The following is a 24,599-nucleotide window of genomic DNA, read 5'->3' as shown; positions in this document are numbered from 1 at the left end:
GTGGTCACTGGCATCTCTATGCCTACACAGAGCAGTTAAGCAAGACAAGGAAGGATAGACTAATTTCCCTAGCATCCAAATATTGATCCCTAGAAAGAACCTAATTAGGCCTACCTAGGTCCAATACCAACCCCTTAGATGGAAAACTATGATCAGTCAGACCTGGGTCAAGTGGGGAAGGTACGTTACAGAAAGTAAGGCAAGCTCACAGGAAAGGCTAAAAAAAATAGCTTTCAAAGCCCATTAAAAATAATACTAATTGGAATCTGTGTAATTGAAGGGCATACAAGGAAGCCCACAAATGAAAGTATGTGTTTTGATCAGCTTTTAAAAGTGAAATTAAGATCGATCTTTTTAAAATCCTGAGATTCCTCTCCAAAAATCCTTATTTCCAGGTTTTCTTGAAAAATCAAAAGATCTGATCACATCCCCCAAATGTTAACAAGCAGAGTAAGCTGAGGATGCCCCTGTTCATTGGGACATGGCCTTTCCCATTCACAATGGCCTATTTCTTTCATTTCTGTCACTCGCCTGGCCCTGCAGGCACTTGAGAATATAACCCTGACTGGTATCGCCTTTCAAATTTATGGGCATTATTTCTTTCCATCTTTTCAGAAATACTTTGCCATTGGTATTATCATACCCCCGAGGAAGCTGAATTCAGTTTTCATGACATGCCCAAGGTCACATGGCTAATAAGTGGAGGAGCTGAAGCTTGTAAGGCACATCTCAAATCTGGGGTTTTAAAGGAGCAGCTCTCAACCTTCTTTTTAAGCAGTGAAACACTTCCTGTCAAATGAGATCTTGAGTGGATCACTCCTATGTCAATTAATGGAAGCGGAGCTCTACAGATGGAAAATGCAGGGCTGGGAACTCGGACTGGCGCCCCACCAAGCTGGGAGCTTCTCCACTTCAGTCTCTGACTCTGTCCCCATCCCTACTCCCACCCCACCTGGCCCTGGCTCCAAAGGCATTTTTACCAAGCACAATGAGAGACCTTCTTGTCGTAACGTAATTAAAGCAAGAGGTATAAGGTAGTCTCTAGTACTCTGGGAAATCAATCCTTTGGAGAGATGAGAGAAATACATTTCTAATATACTATAAAACGTAATATAAACTGTAATACACAATTATACAAGATGTAATTGCACTATGTATTTTAATATTCATATATGTAATCGCAAAGGATGTTTGCAATGTAAAATAACATTACCTGCTTGGCCACATAAATAGTAGTCTAGGAAAAGAGCCTCCAAAATTTTTGTAACCAAATAACTCAGGTGAACGAGGATTTATCAGGCAGGGTTCGTTCAGGAAGAGAGACGCCCTATTATTTCATTAGGAAGCAGTGAATATAGGAATGAGGATCTTCTACAGCCACTGGGAGACCTACGGGAACAGAGGTAAGGGGAGCTGCCTGTAAAATCAGAGGCAGAGGCAGCTTAGTCAGCAGCTTGCGCTCCACTTGAAACACCAAAGAGTTGAGGGCACAAAACTCCCTAGGAAGCAACTTTGAGTTTGCAATGGCCTCCAGAGAACACTGGCTTCCCCCACTCTTCTGCCCTGCAAGTCTTAAGTAAATTCTTCTTATTAGCAAATTCAAGACAGGAGCAATACAGAGATAGGAACAGGGATAAGTGCAGTTCCTGGCTTCTCTTCTATAATTTGGAGAAAACCTTAGAGAGGGGCCATAGGGATGCAAAGTTGACGACAAACAATCCAAACAGGGGCACTCTGGGAACAAGTAAATTTGGGCAAAGAAAATTATATATTCCCCATCTAGACAGGTATGAACTGAGGCGGGTCTGTTCAAACACATCTGGGGCTTCTTCCCTCAGTTTGTGCAGTATCTCCTGGTTCCTCTCTCCCTTGTTAAGGTTAAAGATGAAATCTGACTGGGGCACCTGGGTGGCTCAATTGGTTAAGCATCTACCTTTGGCCCAGGTCATGATCTCAGGGTCCTGGGATCAAGCTCCTGGCAGGCTCTCTGCTCAGCAGGGAGTCTGCTTTGCCAATTCCCCCTATGCTCTCTCACGCACATTCTCTCTCTCTCTCACTCAAATAAATAAATAGAAATCTTAGAAAAAAAAAAAAGGATGAAATCTGACCAAGGATTGTCAAATTCAGGACAAGTAGATGTGCACTGAGGCACAGAGTGTAGATAATACATAAATGAAATGGACATTTAAAAACCAGAAGACAGATAGATACTAGTAGGGCTTGGTAGGATTGAACTTTTGGCAAGTATGTACTAATGGAAGCACAAAGTCTTCAAAAAACAGATGTATTATAATGAGGGTTGGAGTTACATACCATAGCAGAGGCTCCTGTTTTCCTACTCTCACAAGTCTCTTATTTAAAACAAACAAACAAACAAACAAAAACCCCACACACAATTTTTTTTTTTTAGCCAGGCATATAGCCTCTTAGAATAAAAGTCTACATTCCCCACCCCTTGGTACCCTGTGACTAAATGTGTGCCAATAATTATAAGCAGACGCATTACATAGAACTCTGAGAAATAATGCATTCTTTCCCCCTTCTTCCCTCCTACTGCCTGAAATGGGGATGTGATGGCAGGAGCTCCAACAGCCATTGTGCACCAGGTAATCTTGGGAATGGAAGCCACAGGGTCAAGGATGGCAGAGGAAACAAGTAGAAAAACCTGTACAAGCTACCTGCAGACTTCTTTTACATGAGAGAGAAATAAGCCACTATCTTATTGAAGTCACTATTGAGAGAAGGGTCCTTGTTATAAACGGCCAAATGCAATTCCTTATTGATAGATGACTGAAGCTATCAGAGGATACTTGCTTGGAGTACAGACCTAAGACAGGGCCTGAAAATGCAAACATCTTCAGGGGCTAGGTAGGTAACTGGAATAAACAAATGACATGAGGAGAGGCAATGGGAAGACCAAATCATGATTAGAAAACAGACAACACGGGGTGCCTGGGTAGCTCAGTCGTTAAGCGTCTGCCTTTGGCTCAGATCATGATACCAGGGTCCTGGGATCGAGCCCCACATCGGGCTCCCTGCTCGGTGGGTAGCCTGCTTCTCCCTCTCCCACTCCCCGTGCTTGTGTTCCTGCTCTCGCTGTCTCTCTCTCTCTGTCAAATAGATAAATAAAATCTTTAAAAAAGAAAAAAAGAAAACAGACAACTCTAACAGGCTTAACACAGAAAATTGGAGATCAATTATTAAATATTTAATATCTCTATTAAATATCAATTATTAAATATCATACTCTGATCCTCAATAAACTGGTTTTTCTGGGTCGTAAAATTGATCATGTCGCTTCCCTGCTCAAAGTTATCTCCACTGGCTTAAGATAAAATTCAAACTTCTTAACCATGACAACGCCATTAACCTCTCCTATCTGCCTATCTCTCCAGCCTTGTCTCTGACTTCTTTTTCCATCCTCTCTGCACTTGAGCCATCTGGAGATGTGGAGGCCCACCCTGGTCAACCTGGAATGTCCTACCTGTCTCCTGCTCTCCACTTTGCCTTCCCAGTATAAATCCCCTGGTCATTACTTTCCCAGAGGAATCCCAAATCACAGCCTTCTGTGTGAAGCCTTCTCTGAATACTATGAAGGTTCAAAGAATGGAGATGTTGCTTTCAGGTTCAGGAATTACAAAAATAATGGTTGTAGAGGTGCCACTTTAGGTGGGGCTTAAGTGATGAGCAAACTTTTGCAAGGCTAAGGTACAGGAAGGAAAAAGTTTCTATCAGAAACAGAAACATCATGAGCAAAGGTCCAGAGGTGAGGAACATGCTGTTATTTCAAGAAACAGCAAGTGGTATGGCTTGGTTATAACACTGGGTACACACATAAGGCAACCTTGCTAGGGAGAGCTCAAAATCCTTAACGAATGATGTGCAGTTAAAACAACATTTAATAAGAATCTTCTACATGTAGAGCCTTATGCTAGGCTCAGTAATTGTAAAGTCAAAGTCCTGAAGGAATTCAAGTCTACTAGGAGAAACAGATATCCAATAGGTCATCTCAATACGTTTTGGATAAATATTATGATACAGATATGCATAGTGTGCCCTAAGAGCTCATGACAGGGATTATGCTCTTATTTACTAAATGTCTAATACACTATGCACTTTATACACATTATTTTACTTAAGATTCACAGCAGCCCTTGAAGGTGGGTATTTTTATCTCCAATTTAAATGATGAGAAAACTGTGATTCAGAGAATTTAAGCAACACTGTTCAAGGTCACACATAAATTAGTAGCATTCTTTCCACTACATCATGCTAAAAGGAGTTTACTCAACTTGGTGGACAATGAGGTGTCATTGAAGGGTTCTGAGCAGAGAAATGAAATATTCAGAGCAATGCCTTAAGAGAATTAATATGGTAGTGATGTAAAAAAAGAAAGGACAACAGGGAGACCAATTAGAAAGCTATGGCAAGTCCAGGCTTGAAATGATGATCTTTAGAACTGGCTGTTTAAAAAACAAACAAACAAAAAGCTGTAACTATGCTTATGTGTGGCAGTCATTAGCACTGTTCACCATATATGTTCACCAAATATTCTGTTTCTCCCCCTTCTGGGCATTTGATAAGCTTGCACTTCCTTGTCCCCTAAGAGTTAGGTGCAGTCATGTGACATGCTTTGGTCAATGAAATGTGAGTAGAAAGTAGAGGTTTCACCACACTGTCTGGTTTCCCTTATGTCACAGCAATGACAAATGATCCAGAGAGCACTGGCCCATTAGCCTGGAACTTGGAGTAAGAACGATGTGGAACAGAGCCCCCTCTGGCCCACCACAGACAAGAAGCATTAATGAGAAGTAAAATTTGTTTATTTTAAGCCACTGGATTTGGGGCTTGTTTGCTACTGCAGCATAACCCAGCTGACTCTGACTGATACTGCATCTCTTCCTGAGACTTACTCATTTCCAGCCCTGCTTCTCAAACTTTAATGTACATTCTAATACCTGAAGATATTGTTAAAATGTAGATTCTGGTTCAGTAAATCTGGAGTGAGGCCCAAGATACCACATGTCTAAAACAATCTCCCAATCCCGGGTGATGTGGATGCCGCTGGTTCACACTTCGGGGATTGCAAGAATCTAAAACTTCACTGCACAAGAGGACAGCAAATAGCTATATATGGCCTTCCCGCACTACCCAGGGAGGAGTCCATAATGGTGTTGTTCTGTGTTCCCATTATAACTTAAAGGGAAACTTTCACAATGTCCGGAGCCCTTGATGTCCTGCAAATGAAGGAGGATATCCTCAAATTCCTTGCAGCAGGAACCCACTTAGGTGGCACCAACCCTAACTTCCAAATGGAACAGTACATCTGCAAAAGGAAAAGGGATGGTATCTACATCATAAATCTGAAAAGAACCTTGGAGAAGCTTCTGCTCACAGGTCATGCCATTGTTGCCACTGAAAACCCAGCTGATGTCAGTGTCATACCATCTGGGAATATTGGCCAGCGAGCTGTACTGAAGTTTGCTGCAGCTACTGGAGCCACTCCTAAAGCTGGCTGCTTCACTCCTGGAACCTTCACTAAGAGAGCCGAAACTTCTGGTGGTTACCGACTCCAGGGCTGACCACCAACCTCTCACGGAGACATGTTAACCTGCCTACCGTTACTGTGTAACAGACTCTCCTCTGAGCTCTGGGGACACAACCATCCCTTGCAACAACAAGGGAGCTCAGTCAGTGGGTCTGATGTGGTGGATGCTGGCCTGGGAAGTTCTGCGCATGCGTGGCACCATTTCCCGTGAACACCCATGGGAGATCAAGCCTGATCTCTACTTCCACAGAGATCCTCAAGAGACTAAAAAGGAAGAGCAGGCTGCTGCTGAAAAGGCCGTGACCAAGGAGGAATTTCATGGTGAGGGAACTGCTCCAGCTCCTGAGTTCACTGCTACCCCATCTGAAGTCGCAGACTGGTCTGAGGGCAAGCTGTGTCTGGTCAGCAGTTCCCTGCTGAAGACTGAGTGTGCGGCCACTGCTCAGGCCACTGACTGGGTAGGAACAACCACTGAGTGGTCTTAAGCTGCTCTTCCAGAGTTTCTTTAAAAAAAAGAGATACAGGGGCACCTGGGTGGCTCAGTTGGTTAAGCGACTGCCTTCGGCTCAGGTCATGATCCTGGAGTCCCGGGATCAAGTCCCACATCAGGCTCCCTGCTCAGCAGGGAGTCTGCTTCTCCCTCTGACCCTCCTCCCTCTCATGCTCTCTGTCTCTCATCCTCTCTCTCGCAAATAAATAAAATCTTAAAAAAAATTGAATATTATAAAAAAAAAAGAGCTACAAATGGCTATTTCCATTTAAATTAACTAAAATTAAATATTCAGTTTCACAGTCATACCGGCTACCTTTTAAGTGCTCAAAAGCTCCATGAGGCCAGTGGGCTACTGTATTTAATGGCAGAGAACTGTTTAAACATTTACATCATCACAAAAAGTTTTATCAGACAGTGCTGTTCTAGAGCAGCACCCAGAAACATAGTGACAGTTGGCCCTGGCATTTTCGGGGGGCGGGCATAGTCAAGACACAGGCAAGCAGAGCTGCTGGTATCAAACAGCAATCTGGTGGAAAGCAGAGTGGTTTGAGTCCCAGGACATGAAGCTGAGACGGAAACAAAATGTGACATTCAATCTGAGTACAGGATAAATCCCTGCCCTGCCTAATCATTTTATTTCCCCTGTGGATCATTTTAAGAGATTCCATTTCAGAGAAGGCTGTTCCAGGGAGCCTCTTCTCTCTTTGCCCTGATCTTGTCTGTCCAATTTGGCTAATCTATTTACTTCCCCCAGAAAACACACGACACCAAGTGTAACACTTGTTTTTCATCTCCTTTCCCCAAGAAATCAATAGCACTCAGAGAGAGCATGCCTGTAAGCACTGCCAAAAGAGCTATAGAATTACACAGTACAGTAGGCATGTGGCTGTGATTGGATGCTAGCTGCCGCCTGCTCAGAGGGGCCCACTCACCTCTCTCCCCGCCTTCCCCTTCCCCAGCAATTCCAAACAACAGGAAGAACCTCCTGGTTCACCTCATTCCCTCTTCCTTACCTCTGTTCACCCTGAAAATAAATAGACCTCCTTTTTTAGACTCAGACTTGGGCAGGGGTTATTAATCTGAGATCCACAGGCACAGCGGAACTGTATGAAAAAGCTCAGTGCATGTTACATGGTCCCCAATGCCTCCCAGCTAACAGGGAAGTGGGGATGGACTGTAGCTGGCTCCATCCAGGTTCTGGTGGCCCAGTGCATCTGGGGAGGAGTAAAAAGAATCTAAAAGGAACAAAAGGATTGGCATAGACAGGGAGAAGAAAAGACAGGAGTGAGAGACTGCCTGTGAGGGACAGGTTAGGAGTGACCCACTGGAAAAAACACTGAAGACCAGAAGGAATCGAGAAAAATGTCATCTAGGATACCAATTCAGACCATATGCGCCACCAAACAGTAACTCGCTTTTCACCCTTCCCCATATTACCAAAGCCTTAGTCACATTCCCAAAGAATAATCCTAACTGTTAAAATTCACCACACCTAGCAGCAATGAGGACTAAGCTGAAGTTACAATCTACTACAGCCAAATTGGTAGACGGTGCAAGTTCACAGAGTCTACAGGTTTTAGCAGATTCTCAAAGGATCTCTTGAATTAAAGGTCCACACTGCTGTCTGAAATCTCTGACAAAAGATATGATGCATCTGTAAGTACTGGCAGAACTGGCCATGTCCTTTCAAAGGCCTCTCTCTTCCACCTTCCTGCCTCCCATTGTTAACAATGCCACGTTGAGGGGCACCTGACTGGCTCAGTTGGTGAGTGTATGACTCTTATCTCGGGGCTGTGGTTTGAGCCCCATGTTGAGTGTAGAGATTAATTAAAAATAAAATCTTTAAAAAATAATAATAATAATGCCACATTGAGGACTTGTGGAAGCAGTACTTTAGTCCGTCTCTGACAATTTCACTCCAAAGATTTCTAACTGCAGGAGAGAATGAATTTATCCCTGACACCCCTCTCCCCACACCAGGGACGGGGAGGCAAACCCCCAATGACCACCATAAGCTGGTCAGGTTCTTTGAAGTCTGAGCTCCATCTTTAAACATTCTGAGTTTTTACTCCATAATCTAGCCACACTTGTTTAAATATAAAAATCGTGCCTTCTACCATAGATCTTCAAGTACTACCAATACCCAGAAAGTTAGGCCATGCTAATCTGTGGATGCGGGTACTTGCTGTCACACCACCATGGGCTCTCCAGACTTGTAACTCTGTGTGAGAAGCATGACAGACTTTGTTGCATGTATCTACCATGTGCCTAGCTCTTTCCAGATGCTCATAACACAGGGATATTAAAAAACCCTGCCCGCTAGGAACTCACAGTCTAGAAGATACAAAAGCAAACAATCATAATTCTGCGCATGGGTATATACTACTGCAGAGGAAAGAACAGGGCGCAGGTGACCAAAGGCAGACAACAAGACCAACTAAGGGACATTGAGATAATCTAGACAAGTATCTTTGCTTAATAATTTCTCCCACAGGTGTGAATCCCTTTAGAGAAGGAAAAAGAGAACTCCTTGGTTTTTCTTGAGTAACCAAGACCCCAGAAGGCCTCACTAGACCTGTAGGCAGCACATCTGCACATGAGTTCTATCTTCTTGGCTGAATCTTGATGTAGTTCCTGCTCACTCAGTTCTGGGTTGCAATTATCACACCCATTCCCATAACATGAAGGCAGGTAGAAAAGAGTAGCAAACAGAGCCATCTCTGGTGGCACATCTTTCCTCAGAGGCTGAATAGAAGCTCAGCCTACTGGAAACACAATATGGGCCCTTGAGTAAGTCTCTGGTACATTCAGGATGAGTCAATTAAAAAAATCCATATCCCTCCAATACAGTGGTCAACAAAAGGCAAGACAATAAATATTTTAGGCTTTGCCAACCATGCCTAGTCTTTGTCACAACTATTCATCTCTGCTCTTACAGCAGGAAAGTGGCCCTAACCAAGCCCTCAACAAATGAGCATGGCTGTGTTCCAATAAAACTTAATTAATGGGGGCGCCTGGGTGGCTCAGTTGGTTAAGCAACTGCCTTCGGCTCAGGTCATGATCCTGGAGTCCCAGGATCGAGTCCCACATCGGGCTCCCTGCTCAGCGGGGAGTCTGCTTCTCCCTCTGACCCTCCCCCCTCTCATGCTCTCTGTCTCTCATTCTCTCTCTCGCAAATAAATAAAATCTTTAAATAAAAAAACAACAACAAAAAAAACTTAATTAATGGACACTCTAATTTCATCTACTTTTCCCTTTCTAAAAATACCATTCTTCTTTGACTTTTTTGGCAACCATTTAAAAATGTAAAAACTATTCTTAACTTGAGGGCTTATACAAAAGCAGGCAGTGTTTGCCCACCCTGTTGTATTAGTAAAGCTACTGCTTTTCATCACATGATGACAAATTAGTTTTAAAAAAACCCTGCCATCATGTGACTCATTATGCATGAGTCCACATGGCCCCACAGCCATGATGACTGAAAACTTATTGAGGATATGGGGATGAATTTGTGTGTACAAAATACTCCTTTTTATTCTGAGCAGTCTTTTCAAATTGTTGGAGAGATTTTGCAGGACATCTGGTTCTAGCAGGTAGAAATTTTCGTATTTTTATTGTTTGCAGCAAACAAAGAGGAGAAGGAACTGAATGATTCCATCCACCAAGAAGAGAGCACAGCAACCACCTCTCAACAGTAAGACAAAAGGACAGTGGCAGAGGAGGCAGGGCCCCCGGCCAGGCACAGCACCAGTGGAACACAGAGCCTTCTGCAGGGCCACCCACCACCTCGCCTGCCAGGATTAGCGGGATTCACAGGCCATGCTGCACTGCTGGGGGTTGTATTCCTGGGAATAAGACAAGGTCCCTGAGCCCTACATGCAGCAGATACGCATCAATGCCAGGAAATGTTATTGCCAAACACTGCCTGCGTCATGAGCCATGAGCAAGGCCAGCTGCTCATGAGTGGAATTTTCTAGCTATCAGAGAGTTCTCGACAATGCAGAGTACTGCTAAGCTCCTTGAAGACCCAAACTGGATTTCTCTTGTTTTCTTTTTTTCAAACTTCAGGGATCAACTTGTGACAGCAACTTGGGTATCTGATTTGAGGACCTAGGAAGTGAACTGATGCATTTTCTGCAAACCCTGTTCCTGCCTCCATGCCTAGTGTCTCATACACGTAACAGATCTTCAGCGATTCAATTCCATCCCATTCACTAAACTAAGCCAGTTACTGGAGCTAAGGAAGTAAACCAGACAGATTTGGTTTGGACTAGTTGGCTAGCAGAGAAAACACTTAACTAATAATTCAAGTATGACACATATTACTGTAAGAGACACATCAAGTGCTAGAAATGCATCTAGGAAGGGAATCCAGCCTACTCTTGGATGCAGAGAAAGCCTCCTTGGGAAAGGACCCAAGGTTGGAGGCTTGGTAAAGAGGAAGAGAAGATTTCCAGCAAAGGAAATAAAGTGTGTGAAGAACACAGAGCAGAGACTGGGATGTGATCACAGATGTGAAGTACTAAACTCCAAAAAGCTGGGAAGAAAGGACAAGGGCAGGGACTGTGTCCTTGTTCAACTCGGTCCTTGCACAGGGCCTCTCCCAAGTGTTCAGTGACCATCTGCAGCAATACAGAGAGCTAAACTCTCCCGTTTTTTTCTTCCTTCTATATACAACTTTATTACAGGGCATCTTGTGTGCAGATCCATTACTTGTTTATAGTTCGTTTCCCCCATTTAAACCAAAAGACAGATTTTGTTTTGTATTCCTCATGCCCAGCAGAATGTAAGGGCTCAACAGTGAAAGAAGCTAGACAAGAATGAAGGAAGAAAGGAAGATAAAGACAAATAATGCAAACTACAAAAAAAGAACACCAGTGCATTAAAATCATTATTATTGTGGTAGATTAATTCCTTCCCTTGGCAACCAGAAGGGTGGCAGAATATGGCATTCTAGGCATGGAAGGAAGAGGAGCCAATGTCCTCTCTACCTTTCGTCTCTTGTATCTCTTTCATGTCACTTTTTAAGTGCCAGCTAATATTAGTCAGCTATTACTGCAATAATACTGCATGACAACCACCCCAAAATTACTGAGCTTGATTTCTTGTTAAACTGAACTTGTGGGATGCAGGCTCCATGCTGAGGGTTGGAGTCAGGTCCTCTCCACACTGTTGGCTCAGTTTGGCTTGGCTCTTTGATTCCTGCGAGCTCCATGGAAGCTCTCCCCATTCTGGCTGGTACCACTTTCATACCTTGGTTGAAAGTCAGTCACCTAATCAGATCTAGGTCTGTCTGACAGCTCACTCTAGTATTTCACATGTCTTGGGTTGTTTCTGACATCCTGTGGCAAGAGAAACAGAATTGGTATTTCAGGGTAGAAGATATTTGTATCTTATTTTATGCAGAAGGGAAACAGCCAACAGAGAGGGAGGAGTTAATGAGTCAGGAAAGAAACTGATTAATGGATGGAGCAAGGGCCTGAAAAAGCAAGAAAGGAGAGGATCAAGGGCATAGGTAGAGGAATGGGAAGAGAGAGAAGAGACAAGGGGTGACTTCCTTTCAAAGAAAAGAGAGAAACTGAGGATGAGAGGTGTTAGGAGTGACTTCCTTTCAAAGAAATTAGAGAGACTGAGGCTGAGAGTTGCTAGAGATAAAGGAGGCAGGGAGGTGAGGAATGTGTTCTAAGGCCTCTATTCTCTCTGGACAGTATATCACCAGAGAGAATGGGATGAAAGGGTGAGGAAGAGGCCCTCAGGAAAGAGCTATAGAGTTGGAAGAGCTTCCCCACGAACAGGAAGAAGCACTGATGAATTCTCATAAGAGAAGTGTGTGCCAAGCAGAGTTAGGGCCCAGCTAAAGATAGAGGTCAGGAGTTTGTTAGGGTCTTCATCTTTACCATTCTGTGATTTTTCTCCAAAGTGCTCAGCCACCATGGTGTGAGAGCTGAAAAAGCTGGTGGTTAATTACATCCAGGATTGGATGTAGGCCTTGCAAGTCAAGGAGCCAAAAGAGCAGAAGGTACTGAAAGAGAGTGGTCAAATCGATGGGTCCTGGAATGTAGGCTAAGTGGAAAGGGAAGTGAGATGTGCACAGCAATAAAGGACAAGTCAAATCATTTAGCATCTGAGCCAACTCTCAAAGCCAATCCATCTCTTATTTACAGAAATCAATAAATCAACACAGTATATGTTTCTCAAGTGTGTTTCAGAGAACACAAATAACACTTTTTTCCCTCAAGGAGCTTACAGCCTAGCTGGGGAAACAAGATTAATGCATAAATCAATGCATGTCACACACAAAAAAACATAGCTATATTTCAAAAATTTCAAGTATTTTAGAAATATAATGTGAGCTAGAGCATGGTAGCTAGGGCAGCTTATCCTCCTACCCTGACACAGAGCCAGAACTGGCTGCCTGACTTCTTCCACTGAGGAAGTAACTTTTTTTTTTTTTCAGATTTACTTATTTATCTTAGAGACAGAAAGGGGGGGGGGGGTGCGTAGGGGCAGAAGGAGACAGTGAAAAAGAATCTCCAGCAGACTTCCCACTGAGCACGGAGCCCAATGCAGGGCTCAATGTTGGGCTCAATCTCATGACCCTGAGATCATGACCTGAGCCAAAATCAAGAGTGGGATGCTTAACTGACTGAGCCACCCAGGTGCCCCTGAGGAAGGAACTCTTAGCCAGACCTACCACCAAATGACAAGATCCTTGCTGGCAGATAGGACAGGATATTAGCCTTTATGTCCTAAGTATCTGGCATAGATATGGGGAATCAATAAATGTTTGAACAAATGAATGCATCTCTAGAAACCCTGAAATCAAGGGAACTGAGCTCAGTTGACTAAAGAAAGTGTTGAATGGACGAGTCAGGGTGTGCCCGGGTGAACATCTGAGACTGGAGCTATTTTTCACCACTTGCTTCACAATACGAGTGGGTGAGTTGGCCCCATTTAAAGGGCCAGGAATGGAAAAGGCCATATTAGATATGGTAGTACATTTCAGACCCCACCTTGTGGTCAGCCCTGGCCATATTACCACATGGTAGTACATTTCAGACCCCACCTTGCAGTCAGCCCGGTACTGAGTACTCTGGGGATGGAGAGGAAACATAAACTTTGTCTTCAATTGTGTAGTTTATTCTATAGTTGCGGAACTATGAGGCACATAAACCCATGAGGTTGACAAAGAACCACATAAAACATTCTGTGACATCATTCTAGAGCTGACCATGTCCACTGCAGTTAGAATTACACAAAAATTAAATTAAGTGTGTGTGTGAGTGTGTGTGTAAACATTAGCTAGAAAAGATAATTGTTCTGGAGCTGATGTTAGCTGTTTCCACACAGAATACACTTCTTCCTCCATCAAATTCAGCTAATGAGCTTTTCGAAATTTACAAGCTGGCATCCCTACAGTCTATTCAGTAAACCCGTCAGAGAACAAAATAACCTCTTTATCTTAAACATTTCCAGAAGTGATTTAGGTGTCCATCAAATGGGGAGAAACATTTATTTAAACAACCTGAAAATGGAGAGACTGGAAATGAATAAAGAGAAGCTAACTTTTACATCCAGATGATGTGAATTCAACTGACCTAAAATAGAATGATAAAGCAAATTATGAAAAAAAAAAAACACCAGTATAGAACAACAAAAAGAAAAGGTATGTAAACCTTGCTTCATGAAAATTTACACGAGTGAAAAAAGAGCCTTTGAAACTCTATATAATAATAACTATGTAAAAAATAAAATGCATTGATATGGATCCAAGGAAAATATAAGGTCTACAAAGTTATAAAGTCTACAATTAAGATTTTAACTATAAAATATTTTAAAATAAAATGTAATACTTGTGTTATGCTATGCATATGCAGTTTTTTTTAACAAAATGCTTATAAGCTACTAAATAATATCAGAATGGTGAATGATTAAGTCCCTCAATGATGTGATCATTATTTATTCATCATTGTATAGTGGGGTGTGACTCTTTTCTCCAAGGAGCATCTGCATCAGAAGGATGAAGGCAAATTCCAGGAGTCTTTCCCATTTAAAATACAACTGAAGTAGCAGGGTTATTTTGGCCTAAAGAAGTGCTTGATACAATTTTACCACAATTTAAGTAAAAAGTTGCGTTAGGAATGTTCACTGTACATTTCAGTGAAATAACGAGGGTATGGTGATGATGATAGCTTTTATTGATGAATGTAATAATGTCAGCAGGGGAAAGATCCATGAAGATATATTAATTTCTACTTAGGTAAGACTCAGTCACCAAGAGAAAGGATTTATCTCCTGTAACTGTATTTCCATGAGCAAAATAGTGTCTTTTTTTTTTTTTAAGATTTTATTTATTTATTTGAGACAGAGAGAATGAGAGACAGAGAGCATGAGAGGGAAGAGGGTCAGAGGGAGAAGCAGACTCCCTGCCGAGCAGGGAGCCCGATGCGGGACTCGATCCCGGGACTCCAGGATCATGATCTGAGCCGAAGGCAGTCGCTTAACCAACTGAGCCACCCAGGCGCCCCAATAGTGTCTTTATTATTATCCATATGGAGCAGGCAAACATTATTAAATCCTAGTACTGAAACGATGGAGTAGTGGAAGGTAAAAGGTAGGAAAAAGGAAGGTAAGCCAAAACCCACCTCACTATCTGAAAGCAACAAAATAATTAAATCCACAAATACACTAAAAAATAATAAAGCTCTTCTAGATACAAAGAGTTTTCAAAAATATTTCTTGTTGCCTTACTTATTCAACCTTTACAACAATCCTGATGCACAGATATTATTCTTATTCTCATTCTATAGAAGAATTACTAAAAACTCCTATTTATATGGAAACTTCCCAGTTTCCAAAGTGATTTCACAAATATAATTTAATTTAAAATACATTTACTAGAGAAGAAAATTAATCCCAGAAAGTTGAATGACTTGCCAAAGGTCTCATGCCTCATACATGTCATATCCAGGATTCAAACCTCTCTTTTTTGACACTCAGATGGTTGTTCAGATCTGTTTTGCTCAACCTATGGAGAGTGAGGCCACATCTGCACAAGGCATGGTCAACATCACCATTAGAAGCTCAAGTACAATTTGTATGTTTCTAACCCATCTCATGTTCATCCCCATGAGAACCACTTTTCCCAGCTCAGGGGAGAGATTCCAAATGTGTTATCAATAGTCTTCCTTTGGGCCAAGAACAAAGATCTCAGACTACTAACACCTTAAAAAGTGTCCCAACACCCTACTTGCTAATCTAGAAGAGGTTTCCAAGATCCTGGATGGAAGTGAGGGCATTCCCACGTCATCGGTCAGATAGGCTAAGGCAAAAACTCAGAATCTCAGGGTGTAGAGGACTCATTGCAAGCTGAGTCTTTATGGTTGGTAGCAACCAGAGAACAACTTTTCCCTGGCTCGGATTCCATTCAGCTCCAAGTGTTGGCAAAGGATGGAAGTGGCTCTGGTACACTTCACACCTTCTCGCTCATGGCTTTCAAGCCCTTAGGGTCCCTTCTATCATATTCTCTTTCCCATCCTATAGCATAATTAATTTAGCTGTCAAAAAGGAAAAGCTGGCTCATCAAAAACACTGGAATTCTATAACACTCGGTCATCTAATATTGCCACCTAATTGTAGAGTTATTTCAACATTTGTTCCTCAGTGACTCTTGGAAGGATAAAACCATTAAAGTACATATATATATATATATACATATATATATATATATTCACCAACTATATGTATATAGTTGGTGAATGTAGAGTGTAGGAGAGAAAGATGCAGTTTAATATCTTAATAAATTACACAACCATATTATTTTGCATCATCCACATTTTTCCCAGTCTATACTGCTTATTTCTCCAGCAACAGTGGAAAATGCATCCTTACATCCTCTTGATATTTGTTACCACAGTGAGCATGTAATAAGTTTAAAGCAAATATAATTTTATTAAATTCAGCTACTGCTGATTCAGTGACCTTCCAGAGAGGCAAACACACCCAGTTGTCAGATGCAAGCCATCTCCCTTGAGACTCACTATTGCTCACACATCCTCTTGGGTAAAGTGTTTGCAAGCTGCTTAAGCAATCTCATGATATCAGACATAGAGGCAGAATGTTTCAAGTCATAATGTCCCAAGAAGGTAGGACCAGACACTACTATCCTCAAATTCAGTCCAAGAAGTTATTTAGCACCAAATGGAAGACTTCTTCCCTTTGCTTCTTCCCTCACCAGGTATTCCAGGATAAGGAAATAAAAATTCAAGAAGGTGGAAGAGAGAGTATTTAAGAGATCCCCTTCTCTTCCTTGCCGTCTTCCTTCTCCCCACCTGGAAGCACATTCAAGTAGATGAATTACAGGAACATCCTCTTGGGGGCTTGCAGCACCATCTGTTTGAGAGAGGATTTCAACTCTGAAGATGAAATAGAAAGGTCCAGAGAAGAAACACAAACCCAGAGAACGCCACCGCATAACCAGAACCCAGCTCTTGGTTCCTCCAGGACATGCTCTGGTGCCTGTCACTTTATCCACTGCCTCAAACTGCTCTGCATTGGCAGCATGTCACCACAGCCCCCATCATCAGAACAAGAGGTGTGGCTTTCAGCTCTGGGTCTACAAGGCTGACAACCAGAGCTCACCTGGGCAGGATTTAGGGAACCAGGACATGACAGGGACAAGAGGTAACCACGATGCAGCACTGTGAGCAGCTGAACAGCTCCCCACGCAGACCTTCTCCCAGAAGTGCTGCCAAGCATGGCCTCAGCTCTAAAGGTAACATGGAGGTTCTCGCCAGCAGTGAACCACCTACAGCCAAGAGTGAGAAATGCTCAGTCATTATGGACTCCTCTGGGCATCATGTTCTTCTTCTAGATCAGAAGGGCCCTTCATTTTTTACCTTCCTCCTGCACTTTCTTCTTTCCCTAATATGTCCCAAACTACAGCATGTTTAATAAGGAGGAAACAACAAAGCACAACAAAGCCAGACTATAAGAGTAGTCCAGCAAAGAGATGATGGTGTTCTGGACTAGAGGGTACTACTGAAACAGACTTCAGATGTGTTTTGAAAGTAGAATTAACAGTTTTCAATAATGGACTGACTTGGTGGGGCAGTGAAAGAAAGGGCAAAGTCAAAGATAAATTCTAGGTTCCAGTAAGTATATTTCCTCTTGCATTCAATTTATCAAATACATTTTCATGAGGACCTATCATGTGTAAGGCATTGTTCTGGGATCTGCAGAGAGTATCTCTGACCTCCTGGAGTTTACAGCCCTATTGCAGAATACTGAAGAAAAAATAAAACAAAGCAAAAAGGAGCAATAGCTAATATATGATACATACTAAGCGCTTTAACTGTTTTTACAGATATTGGCTATTTTAATACTAATACTATCATTATATTCATTTTATGGACCTAGATCCTGAGGTCTTGGTCCGTAAAATGAGAAAGACTATATAATTTTCCCAAGGATTGTTACTAAAGTACCACTTAATTGATCTAGGAGGGGGAAACAATTCTGTTTTGGCAAAGTTAAGTGTGAGAAATCTGTGAGATGTCCAGGTGGAACTGTCTAGTAAGGAACTGGATATGTATATCTGGAGCTCAGAGAAAAGATTAAAGTTGGAGATACAGACTACAGCATCCTCAACATATAGCTATGGGTTAAATGAGATCTCCTGGAACAGACAGTAAAGGGAGACTAGGAGACCCACCAGAGCAGTATCCTTAAAAAAGACCCAACATCGACAGGGCAGGTAGGGAAAACAACGCTGGCATAGGTGAATGAAGAAAGATAACTGTGTGGTAGAGAGCCAAAGGAGAGGAGTCTGGAATCTTAAACAGAGGAGTAATTAAATGCCAATGCTTCTGGACATAAATTAGTATCTTCCATTTCTAAATACTGTATTAGTCAGGGTTCCCCAGAGAAAAAGAACTGATAGGATATAGAAATATATAAATATAAATATAAATATAAATATATATATCCCAAACCAAAATATACTATCTCGTTTTTTGCCTTACCAGGAGTCAGGAAGAAACAGACCCAGATCTTCTCTGACGAACATACTCTAAACCTAAGATTCAAATAATTCCTACTGACAGAGTTCCAAGGAATATGAATTCACATTTGAAGTGGCAAACCATGAGGAAATGAGCCACTGTGAGTGTGAATTACCAGCAGAAGCAACAGATGGCAGAATCAGACCTGCAAAAGCAAAGATATTAGAATTCTAAAATCAGAATATAAAATAAATATTTAAAGTAATAAAATAATAGAGTATCAAAAGTAGGAAAAAGCATCAGAAGATTATTTAAAGATATCAGGCTGATCTGGAAAAGAAAAACAGAACTACTAGAAATGAAAACCATGCTCATTTAAAAGAGAAATTCAGTGGACAGGGTAAACCGTTTCGATACAACAGAAGACAGAAAGAGTGAACTGGAATATCAGAAGGAGTGACCAAAATACATCACAGAGAAAGGAAGTAGAAAAAATGAAGAAAAACAGATACCGAGAAGAGAGTGACAAAATTTAAAAACACCTAATTAGGATTCTAGACAGAAAGAACACAGAGAATGGGAAGGAAAAAAATTTTGAAAAGACAGTGACTGAGAATTTTTCTGAATTGATCCCTAAGGTCCAAGTCTACTTTCTCTATTAAGGAATAATCTATCATGAGTGTTCTGCAGTTCCTAGAATATAGATCTTTACCTCTTTGGTTAGGTTTATTCTGAGGCATCTTATGGTTTTTGGTGCTATTGTAAATGGAATCATTTCTCTAATTTCTCTTTCTACAGTTGCATTGTTAGTATATAAGAAAGCAAGTGATTTCTGGGCATTGATTTTGTATCCTGTCACATTACTGAATTGCTGTATGAGTTCTACTAATTTGGGGGTGGAGTCTTTTGCATTTTCCACATAAAGTACCATGTCATCTGAGAAGAGAGAGAGTCTGACTTCTTCTTTACCTATTTGAATACCTTTTGTTTCTTTTTGTTGTCTGATTGCTGTTGCTAGGACTTGAGTGGTGAGAGTGGGCATCCTTGTGTTCCTGATCTTAAGGGAAAGGCTCTCAGCTTTTCCCCATCGAGGATGATATTCGCTGAGGGTTTTTCATAGATGGATTTTATGAACTTGAGGAATGTTCCCTCTATCCCTATACTCTGAAGAGTTTTAATCAGGAAAGGATGCTGTATTTTGTCAAATGCTTTTTCTGCATCAATTGAGAGGACCATAGTTCTCTCTCCTCTTACTAATGTGTCGTATCACATTGATTGATTTGCAAATGTTGAACCACCCTTGCATCCTGGGGATAAATCCCACTTAGTCGTGGTGGATGATCCTTTTAATGTATTGTTGGATCCTATTAGCTAGGATTTTGTTGAGAATTTTGGAATCCATACTCATCAGGGATATCGGTGTGAAATTCTCCTTTTTGATGGGGTATTTGCCTGGTTTGGGGATTAAGGTAATGCTGGCCTCATAGAATGAGTCTGGAAGCTTTCCCTCTGTTCCTATTTTTTGAAACAGCTTCAGGAGAATAGATATTATTTCTTCTTTGAATGTTTGTCAGAATTTATCCATCAGGCCCTGGACTGTTGTTTTTTGGGAGGTTTTTGATCACTGCTTCACTATCGTTAGTGGTTATTGGCCTATTCAGGTTGTCAATTTCTTCCTGTTTCAGCCTTGGCAGTTTATAGGTTTTCAGGAAGGCATCCATTTCTTCCAGGTTGCTCAGTTTATTGGCATATAGTTGTTGATAATAATTTCTAGTAATTGTTTCTCTTTCCTTGGTGTTAGTCGTGATTTCTCCCCTTTCATTCATAATTTTATTAATTTGGGTCCTTTCTCTTTTATTTTGGGTAAGTCTGGCCAGTGGTTTATCGATCTTATTAATTCTTTCAAAGAACCAGCTTCTAGTTTCATCAATCTGATCTACTGTGTTTCTGGTTTCTAATTCATTGATCTCTGCTCTAATCTTAATTATTTCTCTCCTAATGAGTGGCTTAGGCATCGTTTGTTGCTTTTTCTCTAGTTCTTTAAGGTGTAAAGTTACTTGGTGAATTCAGGATTTTTCTATTTTTTTTGCATGAGATTTGGATGGCTATGTATTTCCCTGTTAGGACAGCCTTTGCAGTATCCCAGAGGTTTTGGACTGATATGTTTTCATTCTCATTGGTTTCCATGAACTGTTTAAGTTCTTCTTAGATTTCCTGGTTGACCCAAACATTCTTGAGCAGAGTGGTCTTTAGCTTCCAAGTATTTGAATTTCCTCCAAATTTTTTCTTGTGATTGAGTTCCAGTTCTAAAGCATTATGGTCTGTGAATATGCAGGGAATAATCTCAATCTTTTGGTATCAGTTGAGACCTGATTCGTGACCCAGTATGTGGTCTATTCTGGAGAAACACTCATGAAAGAAACTGAAGAAGACACAAAAAGATGGAAAAGCATTCAGTGCTCATGGATCAGAAGAATAAACATTGTTAAAATGTCTATGCTACCCAGAGCAATCTATACCTTCAATGCCATCCCGATCAAAATCCAATGACATTTTTCAAAGTGCTGGAACAAACAATCCTAAAACTTGTATGGAATCAAAGACCACGAATTGCCAAGGAAATGTTGAAAAAGAAAAACAAAGCTGGGGGCATCCCATTGCCTGATTTCAAGCTATATTACAAAGCAGTGATCACCAAGACAGCATGGTACTGGCACAAAAACAGACATATAGACCAATGGAACAGAATAGAGAGCCCAGATATGGACCCTGAACTTTATGGTCAAATAACCTTCGACAAAGCAGGAAAAAGTATGCAATGGAAAAAAGTCTCTTTAATAAATGGTGCTGGGAAAATTGGACAGCTATATACAGAAGAATGAAACTCGACCATTCTCTAACACCATACACCAAGATAAACTCTAAATGGATGAAAGACCTCAATGTGAGAGAGGAATCCAGAATATAGGCAGTAACCTCTTTGACATCGGCCACAGCTACTTCTTTCAAGATACATCTCCAAAGGCAAGTGGAACAAAAGGGAAAATGAACTTTTGGGACTTATCAAGATAAAAAGCTTCTGCACAGCCAAGGAAACAGTCAACAAAATAAAGAGGCAACCCACAGAATGGGAGAAGATATTTGCAAATGACACTACAAAGGGCTGATATCCAAGATCTATAAAGAACTTCTCAAACTCAACACCCAAAAAGCAAATAATCAAGTCAAAAAATAGGCAGAAGACATGAACAGACACTTCTCCAAAGAAGACATACAAATGGCTAACAGACACATGGAAAAATGTTCATCATCATTAGCCATCAGGGAAATTCAAATCAAAACCACACTGAGATACCACCTTACACGAGTTAGAATGGCAAAAATTGACAAGGCAAGAAACAACAAATGTTGGAGAGGTTGTGGACAAAGGGGAACCCTCTTACACTGTTGGTGGGAATGCAAGTTGGTACAGCCACTTTGGAAAACAGTGTGGAAGTGCCTCAAAAAATTAAAAATGGAGCTACCCTATGACCAGCAATTGCACTACTGGGTATTTACCCCAAAGACACAGTTTCAGTGAGAAGAAGGGCCATATGCACCCCAATGTTCATAGCAGCAACGTCCGCAATAGCCAAACTGTGGAAACAGCCGAGATGCCCTTCAACAGATGAATGGATAAAGAAAATGTGGTCCATATATACAATGGACTATTACTCAGCCATCAGAAAGGATGAATACCCAACTTTTAACATCAACATGGATGGGACTGGAGGAGATTATGCTAAGCGAAATAAGTCAAGCAGAGAAAGGCAATTATCATATGGTTTCACTTATTCATGGAACATAAGGAATAGCATGGAGGACATTAGGAGAAGGAAGGGAAAAATGAAGGGGGGGAAATCGGAGGGAGAGATGAACCACGAGAGACTATGGACTCTGAGAAACAAACTAAGGGTTTTAGAGGGGAGGGGGGCAGGGGGACGGGTTAGCCAGTGATGGGTATTTAGGAGAGCACTGGGTGTTATATGAAAACAATGAACCGTGGATCCCTACATCAAAAACTAATGATGTATTGTATGGTGACTAACATAATAAAAAAAATTTTTAAAAAAAAGGAATCATCTAGATTAGACAATATAGTTCCCATAGCTCACTTCCCCCAGGACAAAGGGCAGTTGTGAGGTAAGAGGAGCAGATACACCATTATCGGGAGGGGGGGGGGAACAAACTGGGTGCAAGGTTCATAAAGCTAAGCCATGAGAAATCATATGCAACACAATTAAATTCCCCTGACAGGCAGGCATCAAAACCTCAGAAAAATCTATCCTCCAGTGCTTGGGAGGAAGACAAGCCACAATTTATATAAGAATGATCGGGATGTGAGATTAAATAACTCATTCTCTTACTCTCAAATCTAAGAACTTTACAGAGGACGGAAAGATGGTTTGCTGAAATTAATGTAAACGAAAATATATTATCAGTCTTGATTTAGGGTAATTCAGAAGTCCTAAGGAGAAAAAAATCCCAGAAAATAGCATGTAGATAGGCACAGTGAATTTTTCACACACCAAAAATTCACCCCATTCAATGACATAACTTTTTTATTTATTTATTTTATTTGAGTACAGTTAACACAAACTGTTGTATTAGTTTCAGGTGTACAACATAGTGATTTAGCTTTTCTGTATGTTATGTTATGCTCACCACAAGTGTAGCTACCATCATCACCATGCAATGCTATTATAATACCATTTATATTCTCTATGCTGTACCTTTTATTCCATGACTTATTCCCTCCATAACTGGAAGCCTACATATTCCATTCCCCTTCCCCAATTTTTCCCATTCCCCCACCCCATCCCTTCTAGAAACCATCAATTTGTTCTCTGTATTTATAGGTCTGATTCTGCTTTTTGTTGATTGAATTGTTTTGTTCTTTAGATTCCACATATAAGTGAAATCATACACTATTTGTCTTTCTTTCTGACATTTCACTTAGCATAATACCCTCTAGGTCCATCCATTTTGTCCCAAATGGCAAGATCCCATCCTTTTGTATGGCTGAGTAATACTCCAGTGTGTGTATATATGTGTGTGTGTACCACATCTTCTTTATCCATCCATCTAACAATGGACACTTGGATTGCTTCCATATTTCAGCTACTGTAAATAATGCTGCAATAAACATAGGGGTGCATATATCTTTTCAAATTAGTCTTTTTCTTTTCTTTAGTTAAATACCCAGTAGTGGAATTACTAGATCATATAGTATTTCTATTTTTATTTTTTAAGAAATCTCCATACTGTTTTCCACAGTGGCTGCACCAATTCACATTCCCACCAACAGTATACAAGGGGTCCCTTTTCTCCACATCCTTGACAACACTGGTTATTTCTTGTCTTTTTGATACTAACCATTTTGACAGGAGTAAGGTGGTATCTCATTATGGTTTTCATTTGCATTCCTCTGGTGATTAGTGATGTTGAGCATATTTTCATGTGTCTTTTGGCTATCTATATGTCTTCTTTGGAAAAATGTCTATTCAGATCCCCTGCCCAATTTTCATCACATTATAGTTTTTGGGTGTTGAGTTGAGTATAAGTTTTTTTTTTAAGATTATTTATTTTTGAAAGGAAAGAGAGAGAGAGAGAGCATGAGTAGGAGGGGCAGAGGGAGAGGGAGAGAGAATGTACAAAAGACTCCACGTTGAGCGCAAAGCCTGATGCAGGGCTTGATTTCACAACCCTGATATCATGACCTGAACTGAAACCAAGAGTCGATCACCCAACCGACTGCACCACCCAGGTGCCCCATGTTGTATAAGTTCTTTACATATTTTCGAAATATTAGCCCCTTACCAAATAAAACTGGACCACTTTCTTATAGCATACATAAAAATAAGCTCAAAATGGATTAAAGACCTAAATGTGAGACCCAAAACCATAAATCTCCTAAAAGAGAAAATAATTTCTTTGACATGGGCCATAGCAACATTTTTCCAAATATGTCTCCTAAAGTAAGGGACACAAAAGCAAAAATAAACTATTGGGACTCCATCAAAATAAAATGCTTTTGCACAGTGAAGGAAACCACCAATAAAACCAAAAGGCAACCTAGTGAAAGAGAGAAAACATACCTTTTTAAAATCTAACCCCTAGAGTGGTGTATTACTTAAGATGACTTATATAACAAATAAAAGAGAATCCAATTAGACTGACTTAAACATGCAAAAAATGCACTGGCTCAACTGAAAGTTACTTACAAGGAACCTAAATCCATATGTCAGGCTTATACTCACGCTGGAGGTCAGATGCAACAGAAGTCCTGGACTTTTACATGCAACAATACCCAGGGGAAGGGAGAGAGATTACCTTCCAAAAGGATTCCCAGAAATAAAAACAACTTTCCTAGAAGCCCCTTAGTAGACCTCTCTTTACTTCATGTTATCCAAATTTGGTCATATGTCCATTTCTGGACCAATCAGTGCCAAAGGGGTAGAGTTATCATTTGATCATTAAATTCTGGTATCTGGCATGAGCAATAGAGTAGATAAAT

At 41.0% G+C, this 24,599-nt stretch overlaps 1 pseudogene; it reads left to right on the top strand.

Annotated features, from left to right (window-relative positions):
- Nucleotides 1–5,203: 5,203 nt before the first annotated feature.
- On the top strand, nt 5,204–6,033 carry LOC123848990 (small ribosomal subunit protein uS2-like; annotated as a pseudogene).
- Nucleotides 6,034–24,599: the final 18,566 nt, after the last annotated feature.

The sequence above is a fragment of the Mirounga angustirostris genome, unplaced genomic scaffold (assembly GCF_029215605.1).
Source record: "Mirounga angustirostris isolate CCGP_5_RB_7025 unplaced genomic scaffold, mMirAng1.0.hap1 SCAF_2, whole genome shotgun sequence".
NCBI lineage: Eukaryota > Metazoa > Chordata > Mammalia > Carnivora > Phocidae > Mirounga > Mirounga angustirostris.
This window is presented reverse-complemented; position numbering and strand designations above follow the sequence as displayed.